Source organism: Triticum dicoccoides, chromosome 3B (assembly GCF_002162155.2).
Source record: "Triticum dicoccoides isolate Atlit2015 ecotype Zavitan chromosome 3B, WEW_v2.0, whole genome shotgun sequence".
NCBI classification, from domain to species: domain Eukaryota; kingdom Viridiplantae; phylum Streptophyta; class Magnoliopsida; order Poales; family Poaceae; genus Triticum; species Triticum dicoccoides.
The window spans coordinates 837,406,153-837,425,148 of NC_041385.1; positions in this window are offsets into that span (position 1 = coordinate 837,406,153).

The window sequence follows — 18,996 nt, forward strand, 5'->3', positions numbered from 1 at the left end:
TGCGCCATTACTAGTTAAAACTAGTAATGGCGCACTGTCCACAGGTGCGCCATTACTAACAATTTTTTTAATTTTTTTACTTTTTTTTCAAAACTACTAATGGCGCACGGTGGGTGTGGTGCGCCATTACTATGTCAACTAGTAATGGCGCACTATCCCACGGTGCGCCATTAGTAACAATTTTTTTTCAAAACTTCTAATGGCGCACCACACACCAGGTGCGCCATTAGTAATATATTAGGTGCGCCATTGCTATATACTAATGGCGCACCACACATGTGGTGCGCCATTAGTGTCCATTTCATCTATAGCCGTTTTCCTAGTAGTGGGTAACCGGGATGCCCAGTCCCATGATCCAAAAAGATCAAAGCAAATCAATATAATTAAACAAAACTCCCCCAGGGCTATTGTTAGTTGGAGGCACTCGTTGTTTCGAGCAAGCCATGGATTGATGCTTGTTGGTGGTTGGGGGAGTATAAACCTTTACCATTCTGTTTGGGAACTGCCTATAATACATGTAGTATGGAAGATACAACCATCTCATAGTTGTTGCGTTGACAGCAAAAGTATGCCGCTCAAAATGTTATTCAATCTCTATTTTAAAGTCGAGCTCTAGCACCTCTACAAATCCCTGCTTCCCTCTGTGAAGGGCCTATCTATTTACTTTTATGTTGAGTCATCACCCTTCTTATTAAAACGCACCTGCTGGAGAGCACACTGTCACTTGCATTCATTACTATTGGTTTATATTGGGTATGACTTGACTGGATCTCTTTTACCATGAATTACAATGTTTAGTCAGTCCTTGATCTTTAAAGGTGCTCTGCGTTTATGTTTTGCGGTCTCAGAAAGGGCTAGCGAGATACCATTTTGTTATATCATGTTATGATTGTTTTGAGAAAGTGTTGTCATCCGAGTCTTATTATTATGGCTCGCTAACTGATTATGCTATTGATATGAGTAATTGTGAGACCTATGTGTTATTGTTAGTATGGTTAGTTCATAATATTTGCTGAAACCTGAATGATGGCTTTACATGTTTACAACAACAAGAGCAAACAGAGTTTGTAAAAGTTTTTCTTTATCACTTTCAGTTTATCAAGAAAATGTTTAAGCTTGGGGGAGTTGATACGTCTCCAACGTATCTACTTTTCCAAACACTTTTGCCCTTGTTTTGGACTCTAACTTGCATGATTTGAATGAAACTAACCCGGACTGACACTGTTTTCAACAGAACTGCCATGATGTTGTTTTATGTGTAGAAAAGAAAAGTTCTCGGAATGTCCTGAAAATCCACGGAGGCACTTTTTGAAAAATATAAAAAATATTGGCGAAAGAATCAAGACCAGGGGCCCACACCCTGTCCACGAGGGTGGGGGCGCGCCCCCCTGTCTTGTGGGCCCCCTGGACCTCCACCAACCTCAACTCCAACTCCATATATTCACGTTCGGGGAGAAAAAAATCAGAGAGAAAGTTTCATCGTGTTTTACGATACGGAGCCGCCGCCAAGCCCTAATCTCTCTCGGGAGGGCTGATCTGGAGTCCGTTCGGGGCTCCAGAGAGGGGGATTCGTCGCCGTCGTCATCATCAACCATCCTTCATCACCAATTTCATGATGCTCACCGCCGTGCGTGAGTAATTCCATCGTAGTCTTGTTGGACGGTGATGGGTTGGATGAGATTTACCATGTAATCAAGTTAGTTTTGTTAGGGTTTGATCCCTAGTATCCACTATGTTCTGAGATTGATGTTGCTATGACTTTGCTATGCTTAATGCTTGTCACTAGGGCCCGAGTGCCATGATTTCAGATCTGAACCTATTATGTTTTCATGAATATATGTGTGTTCTTGATCCTATCTTGCAAGTCTATAGTCACCTATTATGTGTTAGGATCCGACAACCCCGAAGTGACAATAATCGGGATACTTCTCGGTGATGACCGTAGTTTGAGGAGTTCATGTATTCACTAAGTGCTAATGCTTTGTTCCAGCTCTCTATTAAAAGGAGGCCTTAATATCCCTTAGTTTCCACTAGGACCCCGCTGCCACGGGAGGGTAGGACAAAAGATGTCATGCAAGTTCTTTTCCATAAGCACGTATGACTATTTACGGAATACATGCCTACATTATATTGATGAACTGGAGCTAGTTCTGTGTCACCCTATGTTATAGCTATTACATGAGGAATCGCATCCTGCATAATTATCCATCACTGATCCATTGCCTACGAGCTTTTCACATATTGTTCTTCTCTTATTTACTTTTCCATTGCTATTGTTACAATTACTCCAAAACCCAAAAATATTACTTTTGCTACCGTTACCTTTATTATCATACTACTTTGCTACTAAACACCTTGCTGCAGATACTAAGTTATAAAGGTGTGGTTGAATTGACAATCAATTGCTAATACTCAAGAATATTCTTTGGCTCCCCTTGTGTCGAATCAATAAATTTGGGTTGAATACTTTACCCTCGAAAGCTGTTGCGATCCCCTACAATTGTGGGTTATCAGTGTCTTCCTCCTCATGTGTGGCCCACAGGTAGGGATAGGTATCCATAAAGATATTTTGATCTGGAACATGGTGGGAAACATAGCTCTCCCCATCTGAATCTTGTGACGACATATTTTCATGTCTACCAGAAAAATAGCACGAAACAAGAACAGAGGATATTTTCGCGATGCGGTGGTCAAATCCTCCGGGGTTATATATAAAATTTTTTATCTAGGGAAACAAGTATATGACAAGAAAATGGAGTCGGGAAGGTTCCCGAGGGGCCCACTTCCCACCAGGGCACGCCAGGAGGGGCAGGCGCGCCCTGGTGCCTAGTGGGCACCTAGGTTGCCTTCTCAGGTGTTTCTTATTTTTGTACTTTTTCTAATATTCCAAAACTGACAGTAAATATTTTTGTGGAATTTTTGTAGTCCATTTTCTTACTGTATCACATACCTCTTCCTTTTCAAGGTTCTAGAGTGTTCTGGAAGGTCTCTTTTATGTATTCCTCCAGTGTCATGGTTTGAATAGTGTTAGTTTCAACATTAATAGGTGTACCTGAAATATAGTGCTTAATCCTTTGTCCATTGACCACCTTTGGATTAGTTACTTCGGCATTATTGATCTTAATAGCTTCGAAGCGATAAACTTCTTCAATGATATATGGTCCTTCCCATTTGGAGAGAAATTTTCCTGCAAAAATTCTAAAACAAGAATTCTTCGATAGAACATACTCACCAACTTTGAATTCCCTCTTTTGGATTCTTTTGTCATGCCATCTTTTAACTTTTTATTTGAACAATTTGGCATTTTCATAGGCTTGGGTTCTCCATTCATCTAGTGAGCTAATATCTAATAACCTCTTTTCACCAGCAAGTTTGAAGTTATAATTGAGTTCTTTAAATGTCCAATATGCTTTATGTTCTAAATCAAGAGGCAAATGACAAACTTTTCCATAAACCATTTTATATGGAGACATACCCAAAGGACTCTTATAAGTAGTTCTATAGGCCCAAGGTGCATCATCAAGTTTCTTAGACCAATTCTTTCGAGACCTATTGACAGTCTTTTGCAATATTAATTTTATTTCTCTATTGCTAAGGTCAACTTGTCCACTAGATTGAGGGTGATGAGGGTATGCAATTCTATGGTTGACATCGTATTTAGCAAGCAATTTATGGAAAGCAACATGAATAAAATGTGAACCACCATCAGTCATTAAATATCTAGGGACTCCAAACTTCGGGAAAATAACTTCTTTCAACATTTTAATGGAGGTGTTATGATCAGCACTGCTAGTTGGAATAGCTTCTACCCACTTAGTGACATAATCAAAAGCAACCAAAATATGTGTATACCCATTAGAGGAAGGAAAAGGTCCCATATAATCAAAGCACCAAACATCAAATGGTTCAATAAGAAGTGAATAGTTCATAGGCATTTACTGACGTCTACCAATATTACCAATTCTTTGACATTCATCACAAGATAAAACAAACTTACAACCATCCTTGAAAAGAGTAGGCCAATAAAAACCAGATTGTAATACCTTGTGTGTGGTTCTATCTCCTGCATGATGCCATCCGTAGGCTTCGGAGTGACATTTCCGTAGGATTTATTCCTGTTCATGCTCTGGTATTCAATGTCTAATAATATCATCTACTCCTTCTTTATAAAGATGTGAGTCATCCCAAAAGTAATGTCTTAAGTCAAAGAAGGTTTGTTTTCTTTTGTTGTTATGTGAAACTAGGTGGTAGAAATTTAGCAACAATGTAATTAACATAGTCCGCATACCAAGGAGTATTATGAGAAGCATTTCTGATTGCTAGTTCTTCATCACGGAAGCTATCATCAATAGGTAGTGGGTCATCAAGGATATTTTCTAACCTAGACAAGTTATCAGCTACCGGATTCTCAGCTCCCTTCCTACCAGTGATATGTAAATCAAATTCTTGTAGCAAGAGAACCCAACTAATGAGTCTAGTCTTAGCATCTTTCTTTTCCATAAGGTATTTAATAGAAGCATGATGGTTGTGAACAATTACTTTAGAATCAACAATGTAGGATCTGAATTTATCACAAGCAAACACAACTGCTAGAAATTCTTTTTTAGTAGTAGCATAATTTCTTTAAGCATTGTCTAGGGTCTTACTAGCATAATGGATAAGATTTGCTTTCTTATCAACTCTTTGTCCTAGAACAACACCAACAACATAGTCACTAGCATCACATATGACTTTAAAAGGTAAGTTCCAATCAGGTGGTTGAACGATAGGTACCGAAGTTAAGGCTTTCTTAAGTGTTTTAAAGGCTTCTACACAATCATCATCAAAAACAAATGGAGCATCTTTTCGAAAGAGATTAGTAAGAGGCCTACAAATTTTAGAGAAGTATTTAATAAACCTCCTATAAAAATCAGCATGACCAAGGAAACTTTGAATACCTTTAATATCTTTGGGACATGACATTTTCTAAATAGCATCAACTTTAGCTTTCTCCACCTCAATACCTCGGTCATAAATCTGTGCCCCAAGATAATTCCTTCATTCATCATAAAGTGGCACTTCTCCAAATTCAAGACAAGATTAGTTTGTTCACATCTCTGCAAAACTCGATCAAGGTTGCTAATCCAATCATCAAAAGAAGTTCTGTAAATAGAATAATCATCCATGAAAACCTCAACAATCTTTTCACATAAGTTAGAGAATATAGCAGGCATATGTCACATCCCTAGCTTCTGGCATTGCTCTAGGCTAGCTTCATGTGTGCATCATGTCTATATTTTTGAAACTTGAATTGAGGAATATTGGAAGCCTCAAAACCCTAAATAAAAGAGGGGCAAAAACCCTAGAAATCTCATTCATTGCTCCAAAAGGCTCTTCTTAAATGTTTGATAATTTTTGGTAAGGGTTCTGGTCCCAACCAAAATATTGAACATTTTTAAGGATTTATTTTTGGGACTTTGAATTTAAATCATTAGCTATTTGAATTTGAATTATATTCATATAATTAGAATATAATTTCAAATACCCCTGAAATATTTTATGAGCTTTTGGAAAAGTCCATCTAGCCAAATAAAATTATTCAGAGGAGTTTTTGGCATTGTTTGAATTTGTTTAAAATTCAAAACAGTGGCAAAACGAAATTAAATAAAACAAAACAGAAGAAAAAAAAAAGAGAGAGAGAGAAGGACTTACCTGGCCTCACCCGTGCAGCCCACCAGAACCGGCCCAGCCGGCCCAGCCCGCCACCGCTACTCCCCCCCTGTCGTCTTCCTCTTGCCAGTGGGAGCAGCTGCGTGCTCGCACGCGCGCGGCCGAGGAGGCCACCTCCTCCCTGCCTGGCTGCCTCCTCCTTCCCTGGTCCCTCCCGCGACGCCACGCAGCCCCGACCCCCTCTCACTTCTCCCTCGCTCTCTGGACCTCCCTCCCCCTCGCTCCTCTGTTTCCCCTCCCGCGACCGAACGGAGCCGCCGCCACCGACGAGAGCCACCGTGGCTACCGGCCACCCCACGGCTCACCGACGCCCCAGGAAGCTCCACCGGTCCTCCCTCTACCTCCTCAACGAGCCACGAGGCCCCGGACGTGCCACAACACCGCCCTCGATGCCTTCTTCAACCTCGGGACCGCCGGCCATCTTCGTCAAATTCGCCGGCTCCGGACCGTCCCCGACCTCGCCGAGCGTCCCCTCGTCATCGCCGTGAGTCACTGACCCTCTCCCCTAACTCAGCATGCTCCCCTCCGTGCCGTAGCGCCGTTCCCCACGAGCACCGAAGCCACCGTCCGCCATTGCTGCTGCACGCATAGCCTCCGTGCTCCCCTGGCCTCACTGAGCTGCTCTTAGTGCTCCCCATGTCTAGCAGGTGCTGCCCAGCCTCTCCATTTGCTCACTGATGCACCGTAGCGACGCGCCCGAGCACCACCGAGCACCATCGCCGCCAAAGCTCGTCGCCGGCATGAGTTCCGGCGACCCCACGACCTCCCACTCGGTCCTCTGGATGCGCGGGAGCAAGGGCCATCCCCTGGTGCCCTTAGCGCGCCAAACTGACGCCTCTAGCACAAGTCCGGCGTGCCCCGCCGTGTTCTGTGGTCGCCGTCGGCTGGTCTCCGGCGTGCTGACATGGCGTCGTCGTTAGGGGCTAATGACCCTGCTAACTAACCCTGTGACACTGACAGCGGGCCCCGTAGCGGGTCAAAGCCCGAGTCAACGCGGGATTAGCCCCTGTGTCACTGACGTGTGGACCCCACACGTCAGGTTTGACCCGAGCCGGCCCCTGTTGACTTGCTGACGTCATGCCAACGTCATGCTGATGCAGTAATGTTTTCTGGATTTAATTTAATTCTGAAATTCCAGAAAATGAATATAAACTTCTAAAATTCATAGAAAATTAACCGTAACTCCAAATTAAATAATTTATATATGAAAAATTATCAGAAAAATTCAAGGAATCCATCTGTACCATTTTCATGCATGTTAGAACAACTTATAGCTGCTGTTTAGCACAAATCAAATAAAGGGCATTTAAATAATCACATATGGAGTTTGAATTTGAATCTTGTATTCAAACCAACTTCATTTAATCTGTTGCTAGTAGCATTGGCTCAAAACACATTCATTTTGCCATGTCATGATCATGCATCATATTGTGCATTGCATTGATTGTGTTCCCTTCTGTGTTGCCGGTATTTGTCCCCTCTCGATAGACGTGATACCGATGATGTGATCGTTGACACTGATGAAGACTCAATGTTATCTTCAAAAGTGCCAGGCAAGCAAAACCCCCTTGTTCATTCCGATACAATCCTACTCTCTCGCTCCTGCTCTCTTTTACTGCATTAGGACAACACCGATTCATCTGTTACTTGCTGCGGTAGCTGAACCCCTTTGTCCTTTGCATGACCTGTCATTGCCACAGTAAATAGATGAAACCCACTAGCATGAGTAGGAGTTGTTTGAGCCCTGATGTGCCTACTCATTCATGTTTGTTTGTCATGCCTGCTATTGCTTAGAGTTGAGTCAGGTCTGATTCATCGGGGATGAATCAGAGGCGTGTGAACCTGTCCTACTGTGTGTGAGCTAAGTGTGTGAACACGATTTGGTAAAGGTAGCGGTGAGAGGCCATGTAGGAGTACATGGTGGGTTGTCTCATTGCAGCCGTCCTCAGGAACTGAGTTCTGTGTTTGTGATCCATTATTCAGCTACTACCACGCATTGGGCCCGAAACCAATGGACCCTCTTGGCTTCTTGATCACCCTTGTCCTCTGTCCAGGAGTTGCAAGTAGTTTCTTGTGTTTGTAGTATGCTGGAGGCCGTGGGCAGCGCTGACCGTAGGGGTGGGCTGTGATGCGGTAGGCACGTGGCACGGTGTACCGGGCGCCCGTTTGGTGTCTCGGGAACCCTGTTCACATCATTTGGGGCTGTGAGCGAAACTCCGGCCGGATCTCCTCATGGATGGAACCCGAATAGGCGATAAACCTGGACTTGAGACTTAGGTGATTAGGTAGGTCGTGGCCGACACCCACGTTGGGCTTCCGCTTGAAGGTTGCCGAGTACATGTCGTGTAAACGGCGGTAAGTGGTGAGAGCGTGTGTGAAGAAGTACACCCCTGCAGGGTTAACCTAATCTATTCGAATAGCCGTGTCCGCGGAAAAGGACTTCTGGGTTGCTTATATCAGTTCATAGACAAGTGAAAGTGGATACTCTAAAATACGCAAGATAAGCGTGAGTGCTATGGATGGCGTTCTCGTAGGGAGACGGGAGCGGATCCATAGTGGTGTATTGATATGGTGAATATGTGGACTCGTGTGCACCACCTCAAAAAAGTTACTCGCAGTCGTAGTTCAGGATAGCCACCGAGTCAAAGCTGGCTTGCTGCAGTTAAACCCCACCATCCCTTTGTTGATAATGATGCATATGTAGATAGTTCTGATGTAAGTCTTGCTGGGTACATTTGTACTCACGTTTGCCTATTTTATGTTTTTGCAGAGAGACTTCAGTCTCACTAGTATTTCCGCGTGGTCTTCGACGTTTAGCTTGTTACCTCAGCTATGATCTTGTGCCTCGGCAGGATTTGGTAGATAGTCAGGCTTCTCAGCCTTTTTCATTTATAGATGTCTGTACTCAGACATGATAGCTTCCGCTTGTGCTTGATTTGTATGCTCTGAATGTTGGGTCATGAGACCCATGTTTGTAATATCTCGCTCCTCGGAGCCTATTGAATAGATTACTTGAGTCATAGAGTCATGTTGTGATGCCATGTTGTATTTGCACATATCGAGCATATTGTGTGTATGTTATTGAAATGCTTGGTATCTGTGGGATCTGACCATCTAGTTGTTTATCTTTAGTAGCCTCTCTTACGGGGAAATGTCTCCTAGTGTTTCCACCGAGCCATGGTAGCTTGCTACTGCTCCGGAACACTTAGGCTGGCCGGCATGTGTCCTTCTTCGTTCCTGTGTCTGTCCCTTCGGGGAAATGTCACGCGGTGAATACCGGAGTCCTGTTAGCCCGCTACAGCCCGGTTCACCGGAGTCCTGCTAGCCCAGTGCTACAGCCTGGATTCACTCGCTGATGACCGACACATTCGATGCTGGGTCATGGATGCCTGTCCCTGTAAGTCTGTGCCGCTTTGGGTTTACGACTAGCCATGTCAGCCCGGGCTCCTTATCATATGGATGCTAGCGACACTGTCATATACGTGTGCCAAAAGGCGCAAACGGTCCCGGGCAAAGGTAAGGCGACACCCGTGGGAATACCGTGCGTGAGGCCGCAAAGTGATATGAGGTGTTACATGCTAGATCGATGTGGCATTGAGTCGGGGTCCTGACAGCATACATCTTTGAAAGGTAGCCGGTGCATTGCATAAACCAAAAGGCATACGTCTATAAGCAAATGTTCCAAAATGACTAGTAAAGGTGGCTTTCTCTTGACCAGGTTGTGATATAGGTATTTGAGAGAAACCGGAATATCCATCAAGAAAGCAAAAGTGTATGTGCTTTGATAACCTTTCTAACATTTTATCAATAAAAGGCAAAGGGTAATGATCTTTTCTAGTGGCTTTGTTTAATTTTATGAAATAAATTACCATTATATAGCCAGTCACAATTCTTTGTGGGATAAGTTCATTTTTACCATTAGGAACAACAATAAAACCTCCTTTCTTAGGGACACAATGAATAGGACTTTCCCATCTACTATCAGCTATACGGTAAATTATACATGCTTCCAGAAGCTTTAGTATTTCAGTTCTTACCACTTCCTTCATCTTAGGATTTAATCGTCATTGATGATCAACAATTGGTTTAGCATTAGGTTCTATATTAATTTTGTGCTGAGAGAGAGTGAGACTAGTGCCCTTAAGATCATCAAGAGTATATCCAATAGCAGCATGGTGCTCCCCTCAGAGTTTTTAACTATCTCTTTTCTTCACACTCTGTAAGGTTAGCACTAATAATAACAGGATATATCTTTTTCTCGTCAAGATGAGCATATTTCAAAGTGTCAGGTGATAGCCCACAAGTATAGGGGATCAATTGTAGCCTTTCTTGATAAGTAAGAGTGTCGAAACCAACGAGGAGCTAAAGGTGGAATTTATATTCCCTTCAAGTTCCATCGACCACCAATACAACTCTATGCACGCTTAACGTTTCCTTTGCCTAGAACATGTATGAAATTGAAGTACTTTGTAGGTGTAAAGGGATAGGTTTGCAATCTAATAAAGAATACGTAAATAAAAGCTAGGGGCTGTTTAGATAGAAACAATTCAGTTAGTTTTAGTAGAGAGCTTTTTGTCACAAGAAATCTATTTGTCCCTAGGTAAATGATAATTAGACCGGTAATCATTATTGAAATTTTATATGACGGAGAGGCATAAGCTAACATGATTTCTCTACTTGGATCATTTGGACTTATGATTGGAACTCTAGCAAGCATCCACGACTATTAAAGATCAATAAGGTAAAACCCAACCATAACATTAAAGTATCAATTCTTCTTTACTCCCATATGCAACAACCCACTTACTGGGGTATGTGCTTATGTCACTCACGCCACCCACCATAAGCGAATCATGTACATATTACAACACCCTACAGCGGAGATCCCTCATGCTTGCGCGAGACGGAGAACACCATACCATAGGACATCACGAAAATAAAACATACAACTCAAACCAATCACGATCATCAATCAACCCATAGGACGAAACGGATCTACTCAAAGATCAAAGGTTAGCCATACATCATTACGAAATGATATATAGCGTTGAGCACCATGCTTAAGTAGAGATTACAGCGGGGAGAATAGGTGTTACAAGTGTAGCAGCAGCGTGCTGCGTGGATGCTTGCTAATGCTAATAGCTCTAGCTCGCTTTGCCTATACACGCTACTGCTACTATTACGTTCCTACTAACTTTTCTCCACTCGCTACTGCTAATTTTAGTAGTTTTTGATATATTTTTTCTACATATTTGTTTTGTATTTGAACATGCTTTATACAAGAATCTTTAGCACATACAAATGTCATCATGATACACATACAAATGGCTGCGAGACCAGAAATGTAATCATAGCATATACATACAAATAGTGTCATCATAATCATCATCCAACACAAAGTGGTATCTTGTCATCATCTCGAAAATAGCAATACATGCAAGTCTCGAATACTTGCAACTACAACGTCATCCATCTAAACAATGGTATACGCCAGAAGAGCTATCACTATGAGTGAGAGCGGAACTCCCCTCAGGCACACGAGCCGCGTATGTCGGATATCCTGGATCCTTCGAGGCTAGTAGGCTTTTCTCAGTCGACAGCACATGGTCCTGTAGTCTCCTGAGATCCCCTGATAGTGCCTCCAGTGGTTTCGGCGGTAGCATCGGCTCGCCCGTGAGATGGAACATGGCCGCACCTTTCATGGGTACACGCTCTTCAGAATCCATCGTCTGGCCGCTATGTGCTCTGGCTTGTTTGGAGGCAGCTATCTTCCTTGATCTCTTCCTTTCCTTTTTTCTTGGGCACACCTTCCAGACCCTTCCTTAACCCCTGCCCCAGTGTTGCCGGGCTAAGCACTATACGACCCCCGGCTAGTTCAGCCTGTGTTGAGGCGGCATCTTCAGGCGTGTCCTGTGAGGATTTCATGAAGAGAGACTTCTTGCAATCCCTACTACGACCTTCCTGCCCGGGCAGATCATCCATATCCTCATTAGCATGCTGATAGCCCGATTCGTCATATGGTTGACTCGTCATATCTATCTCACAATCATACGCATTTGTATTGAGGAAAGCCATTGGGTCGACCTCCGTCTCATCATCCATTCTCTGTTCTGCAGGACCAATTACATCAGCCAGTAATATTGCACCCCCTTCATCACGTCGTCCGGCGCTCTCACCCGGCACTACTGGAGCTGGTAATTGCGTAGGCGGGGTGGTGGTCTTCGCACATGCTAGTTGATGTGTGGTTATTGGTGTGCTCTCGGCCGGCTCTAGACGAATAAGATTCTTCGGCCATAGCAGCACCCAACCCTTGCAACCTCCAATCCGCGGCGGGGTCTCGTCGTCCTCTCCCACATGCTGTACTAGAGGAGGTAAATCCTCGTGCCCCGATTTCACACTGGACAAGTTAACCCTGAAGTGCCCAGCGGGGATCGGCTGGTTGTGGAATGTGGGTTGCAAGGGGTTCATTATCACCCCCTTTCCCACGTCCACCTTCTAGACTTTGATCAAGTAGAGTATGGTGCACGGGGTTTCTTCGGCCTGCAAACACATGTCTGTGGCGTAAAACATCTGAAAGGCAACGAAAATGGAATATTCTATATATATATATATATATATATATATATGTTGGTGTGACATGTAATTATCGTGAGGGCGTCGAGCTCAGCCAAAGACGAAGGCCCACCTAGCATGCCAGAGACTGAAGAAGGGCTGCTATGAGCGGGAGCGAGTGCGACAGGAGGCCCGGTTGCATGAGCAAGTGATGGTGCGGTGGTGTTGATGTTCACGGAGTTGCTCCCGACGAAACTGGGCAACGGGAAATCATGTACCGTCTTGTCTGGATTTTCCTTCGTCCAGTTGATGATAGCTGGAACCAAGTTAGTAGCAAAATCATTTCTGCAGGCAGTTACAGCTGCATTGACTGCCTGCTGTAGCAACTCATTTTTCTCCTCGGCTGTTTTTTTCGGGTCCTCAGCTGCTTTTTTCTCGACAGCAAGCTTCACCTTCTCGTTGATGTCCGCCTGACTAAACTTGTTTTTCTGCTTCTTGGCCTCTGGGCCCTCATTGTAAAACACCTTCCACGTGGCACCGTCTCCAGCACCGTGCACACGACCATATTGCGGCCGCTGGCCCAAAGGGAGTCCCTTAAGTTCGTTCAAGGCCCGGTTGAGAGGGGTGTCCCACTTGGGCCTCATCGGAGAAGTAGGGCTTTCGGCTGCAAGCTGGTGTTGCTTCTCCTCCAGGAGGAGCGTGAACCGTTTAGGAATGTGTAGTCGACTAGATCTGGAGCTAAATGTAAGGTGGTAAAAGAATAATTACCAGTAGTCTGATCAATTTCTTTGTGATCTGGTCCGTGTAAAAAACCTTCTTTTCCTTATCCCACTTGTAGCGGGCCCTGATGAAGTCACGCTCCAAGGGGTTGGTGAACTTCGCGAAGGGGTCTGGGATACCCGCAGCTTCTCGTTCTACGTCCTCCTTATCCCATATGGGCCTTTTACCGAGGTAGACATGGCTTCTAAGGCGATGCTTCCCCATGTTCCTTTGCTGAAGGCTCTTGAATTTCGCAGCCTTAGCCCTGGCTGCCTTGGTAGCACAAGTGTCCTTGAAATTTTCGAACTCCTCTTCCGTAAGTGTCGGATTTTCGTCCAGAATCTTGGACAGGGGTTCCTCAGCCTCAATAGCTCCTTTCACCCTCCCTTTTCGGGAGGCCAAATCATTGCTGAACTTGCCCATGGCATGATTGTTAATCTTTTTCATCTTCAGATCATCCCACGGTTGTTCTATGTTATCATCCCGGCCGGGGAACTTGAATCTCTTGTGCAACTTCGTCAGGAGCAACTTCGTCAAATGTTCTTTACTCCTTAAGTCATCATCGTTGATGCTCACGCATTCTCGTAGGATGCATCCTACTTGGTTCCCATAGCACTTGCGAGGTTCTTCCGGCTCTAATGGCTCAAACTTGCCAGGTGCCATCTTTGTGATCACCAGTCGTCCAATCCCTAGTTTGTTAGGTTTTTGTATCCTCTGCTACTTCTGCTTCTTCTTTTTGGTAACGACATTGGCGCCGGTACCTTCCCCGCCGGTATCTTCCCCGCCGGTCTCGGCGCTGCCATCGGTGCCGGCGCCGTCGGTGTCGATGTCGGCATCAGTACCATCATCGAGGCCGACCTGCAAACCTTTAATTTGTAATTGCTTATCAGTCTAATAGTCGAGATACTCTTGTTCACCCTCATAATCCATCTCGTCTGCATCTTGGTCAAAAGGCCCAGTTTCTTCGTTGTTCGACATGTTTCCTATGATTAAGTCTCCTCGTTTAATTCTAAAACTTTGAAAAAAATGAGAAATGACATAAAAAAGAAATCTATGTTTGCCGGAATGTCGTTTCCCCACAACTCCCAGCACTCGATATGCCTACTATCTAGCACAAATCATGCCAAAATTCATGGAAAATCTCGACATGACCTTTGCTAAAAAATAGACATATCGAGTGCCTGAAATTCACCGGAACAGAAATGAATCAACATTCCGGTGTAACATAGGCCACTCGGATCATTTACCCTGCACATAATCATCATGTCCAAATGACATGTCCAAATTCCAAATATGTCATGTGATGACCCGCAAGTATACGGGATCAATTGTAGCCTCTTTCGATAAGTAAGTGTCGAACCAAACGAGGAGCTAAAGGTAGAAAAAATATTCTCTCAAGTCCTATCTGCCACTGATACGACTCTACGCACGCTTAGTGTTCGCCTTACCTAGAACAAGTATGAAACTATAAGTACTTTGTAGGTGTTGTTGGATAGGTTTTCAAGATAACAAAGAGCACGTAAATAAAAAGTAGGGGATGTTTAGATAAAGATGCAATAAAGTAAATATAGCGAGTGTGGAAAAGTGGTGGTAGGAGTTGTGAAATAGTCCCTAAGCAATTGACTATGTTACTAGACCGGTAATCACTATTGCAGTTCTATTTGAGGGAGAGGCATAAGCTAATATACTTTCTCTTCTTGGATCATATGCACTTATGATTGGAATTCTAGCAAGCATCCGCAACTACTAAAGATCATTATGGTAAAACCCAACCATAGCATTAAAGTATCAAGTCCCCTTTATCCCATACGCAAACAACCTACTTACTCGGGTCTGTGCTTCTGTCACTCACGCCACCCACCATAAGCAAATCATGAACATATTGCAAACCCTACAGCGGGGATCCCTCACGCTTGCGCGACACGGAGAGCACCATAGGACAGCACCAACAATAAATCATGCAACACAAACCAATCATAGCAATTCATCAATCACCGATAGGACAAAGAAAATCTACGCAGACATCATAGTATGGCAACACATCATTGGATAATAATATGAAGCATAAAGCACCATGTTCAAGTAGAGGGTACAGCGGGTTGCAGGAGAGTGGACCGCTAAATATAGATGGGGGAAGGTGATGGAGATGTTGGTGAAGATGGCGGAGGTGTTGGTGAAGATCGCGGCGATGATGATGGCCCCTGGCAGCGTTCCGGCGCCACCGGAAGCAAGGGGGAGAGGGCTCCCTTCTTATTCTTCTTCCTTGACCTCCTCCCTAGATGGGAGAAGGGTTTCCCGGCCCTGTGGTCCTTGGCTCCCATGGCGTGGGAGGGGCGAGAGCCCCTCCCAGATTGGATGTGTCTCTCTGTCTCTCTCTGTTTCTGCGTTCCCCGATTCTGCCCTGGCACCGTTTCTTTTATATCCGGAGATCCGTAACTCTGATTGGACTGAAACCTTTGCCCTGATCTTTTTCCAAAAATTAGCTTTCTTGCGGCCAAAGAAGGGCATTAACCGCCTTACGAGGGGCCCAGGAAGGTGGGGGCACGCCCACCTGTAGTGGGCGTGGGCCCCTATCTCGTGGCCACCTCGGGCACCTTTTCGCGTTGATTTTACTTCCCAAAAATCACAAATATTCCAAAATCATTCTCCGCCCATTTTTATCCCGTTTGGACTCCGTTTGATATGGGGTTTCTGCGAAACATAAAACATGCAACAGACAGGAACTGGCACTGGGCACTGGATCAATATGTTAGTCCCAAAAAGTAGTATAAAAAGTTGCCAAACGTATATGAAAGTTGAATAATATTGGCATGGAACAATCAAAAATTATAGATACGACGGAGACGTGTCAACATGTCCAAAACATCACATGTCCACTTCAAATTTGCATATAAAAGGAAGAAAAATATAGAACTTGAAGAAAAAACCTAGCTTAGTTCATAACTAAATATATAACCTAATTAACCATCTGTCCTAACTAAAACCTAAGTAAATTAACCAAAGAACCAAGCTACCAGAGAGAGGAGCGGTGGGGGGCTTACAGAGGGTGCAGGCCCGACGACGACCGAGGTTGGGAGGGGTCGGGGTCGGGGTCGAGCGTCGGGGCCGAAGCTGGGGCCGGGGTCGGGGCCGGGGCCGTAGCCGGTGTCGGGGTCGGTCGGGGTCGGGGTCGGGGGCTAGCGCAGGGGTGCGGCGAGGGCAGCGCTCCGGCGGCGCGACGGGGAAGAGAGAGTGGGGATTTGGGGGAAAAGAGGCGAGATGAAGAGAGGAGTGGGGATTTTTGGTGTTAAGTGGGCATAGCAGTAGGGCGTTTAGATAAAACGCGCTATAGCTACTCCAGGTAGCTATAGCGGTTTTTTGTAGAAACAGCTACTGTTATCTTGACTAGCTGTAGCTCTTTTCTCACAAAAGCGCTGCTGCTATAACTAGTACCTATATAGCAGTTTTCCTGTTTGTTTCCTTCTATTTCCTTTTCCTTTATTTTCTCTCACTTTTTTTTCCGAGAGAAGTGAATGAAGGGAAGGCGATATATATTGCATCATTTGATGGTTAAATATGTATACAAAATAGGAACATATATATTACATCATTGGATCCATTCCTAATAATGGCTAAGTGTGTATACAAAATAGGAACATATATATTACATCATTTGACCGATAACATATGGTTCCTCAGTGTTGACGTTTTCGTTTTTGAGTCAGCTTCTTTCCCTTCTTGTTCATTGAAGAATAATTGAGCCCCTCATTGTGACTTTGCCTTTTCCATGGAGTACAATTTTTCTTAGGTAATGTAGTATTGATTATTATTTTGACATATACTTCATCATTATCGTCATCTTCCCTCATTGGGTTGCCATACTGATCGTAGTCTTCCTCATTGGTGACTCCATCCATTCCAATGATGTTCCTTTTGCCTCTCCTCACGACAACACGACTAGGATTGCGCTGGTTGATTATGAAGAAGCATTGTGTCACGTGCTTAGCGTGTACCCATTTGCGATAGCGTTCACGGTAGCGCTCTTTGCGTCGGGTATTGTCATGGTAGTGGAATTCCGGTTTTCTCTTTCGACATTCTTATCCCATCTGACACAGAACATCGTCGTGTTGTGCAGTCCAGAGTAGTCAAGCTCCCAGATCTCCTCGACCCTTCTGTAAAATCTTTAGTAGCACTGTTGTCTGCAGGTCATGCATTCCATCGTCACCCCTGAGTTATGATCATCACTATCCATACCTTTGGCCTCCGTGTAGAACGTGTATCCATTGATATCGTATGCCTGATAGGGTACGTGGTTGGGCAAGGTGCCATGTGCTAAGGCGTATATGAGGAATCCGTCCTTAGAGCCCTCCTCCGGGGGATTAACAATAATATGCTCTTTGGACCGATGCAGGAAAGTGGAGTTGTGCTCTCTAGTAACTTCGGCGTCCGTCCTGCATACCCCCAGTCACGATACTTCTTTGCGATAATTTCATTGTGCAGTGCCACAAAAGGATCTACCTCGTCTAGCTGTTGTAGCACTACTCTGTCAAAGTCGCTGCGTCGATCTGAGTATGCCACGTGCAGTTCCCTGTGACCGTTGGAGTGACCTTCTCCTTTGAGCCTCCCATCGTGCTTGTTAACGGGCAAATCAACACTAAAACCAGGCGGCTGGTCTGTGCCATATAGAAAGTTCTTGCAGAAAGAGATGCACTCTTGTGCCAGATAGCCCTGGACAATGCTTCCATCCGGACGGGATATGTTACGAACGAATCCTTTGATGATCCCATTCATCCTCTCAAACGGCATCATGTTGTGCAGGAATGATGGCCCTAGGTCTATTATGTCGTCCACAATATGGACACACAGATGCACCATCACGTCAAAGAACGCGGGCGGAAAGTACATCTCAAGCTCATTCAGTATCACAACAATCTCTTTCTGTAGCCTTCGGAGCTGCTTCACACTGATCGACTTTCGAGAGATGACGTCAAAGAAGTTGCAGAGACCAATAAGCTTGTCATGGACGTGCTTGTCCATTATCCCTCTAAGGGCAACAGGTAGTATCTACGTCATCATCAGATGACAGTCATGGGACTCCATCCCGCCGAACCTTTTCTTGTCCGTGTCTAGATATCTGCTTATCTTGCCTCAGTAACCAGAACTAACTTTGACTCCGGTAAGGCACTTAAAGAATTGATCGATCTCAGCCTAACTTAAGGTGAAGCACGAAGGGGGGCAATAATCCTCTTTCTTTATTTTCTTGCCCTTCTTCTCCCGCACCTATGTCTCCGTCTCTGTCTCGTACGACTTTTTACAGGGCGGCATGTGCAGATCTTCCCTGATATTCAAATCCTGCAAGTCTTTTCTTGCCTTCGGCCCATCCTGGGTTTTATCCACCATGTTCAGTAGTGCCGCGAGCAAGCTCTCAAGGACATTCTTACAGATATGCATTTGATCAAGGCAATGACGTGTATCGAGTTTGTGCCAGTACGCCAAGTCCCAGAACACAGACCTCGTCTTCCATACCTTCAGCAGCGTCTCCGGCGCCTTTTTCATCGTCTTTCCCGGCGCGGGGCACTCCTTCCAGTTTTTCAACTGCTCATCGATTTCGGCGCCGCTCCGCTTAAGTGGAGGTCCTCGATGCTCAGCATGACCATTGAATAGATCTCCACGGTTTCTCCATGGGTCGTCCTGTTTGAGCCATCTTCGATGCCCCATGTACACATTTTTCGCAGACCCGCCATCTTTCCTTGCCGTTAGCTGTTGAGACGTCATATCATCCGTGCACCGCGTGCATCCGCAATATCCATGGCACACCAGGCCGGTGACATATCCGTAACCGAGATAGTCGTGCACCGTCGTGATCAGCACCTTTGCTGGCGTCCCATGCCTTGGCCGGTGTTTTCCATAACGTGTCTAACTCCTCTTGAAGTAGCCCCATATACGAATTAATATTACTTGCTGGTTGTTTCGGCCCTTGAATCAGCATGCTCATGT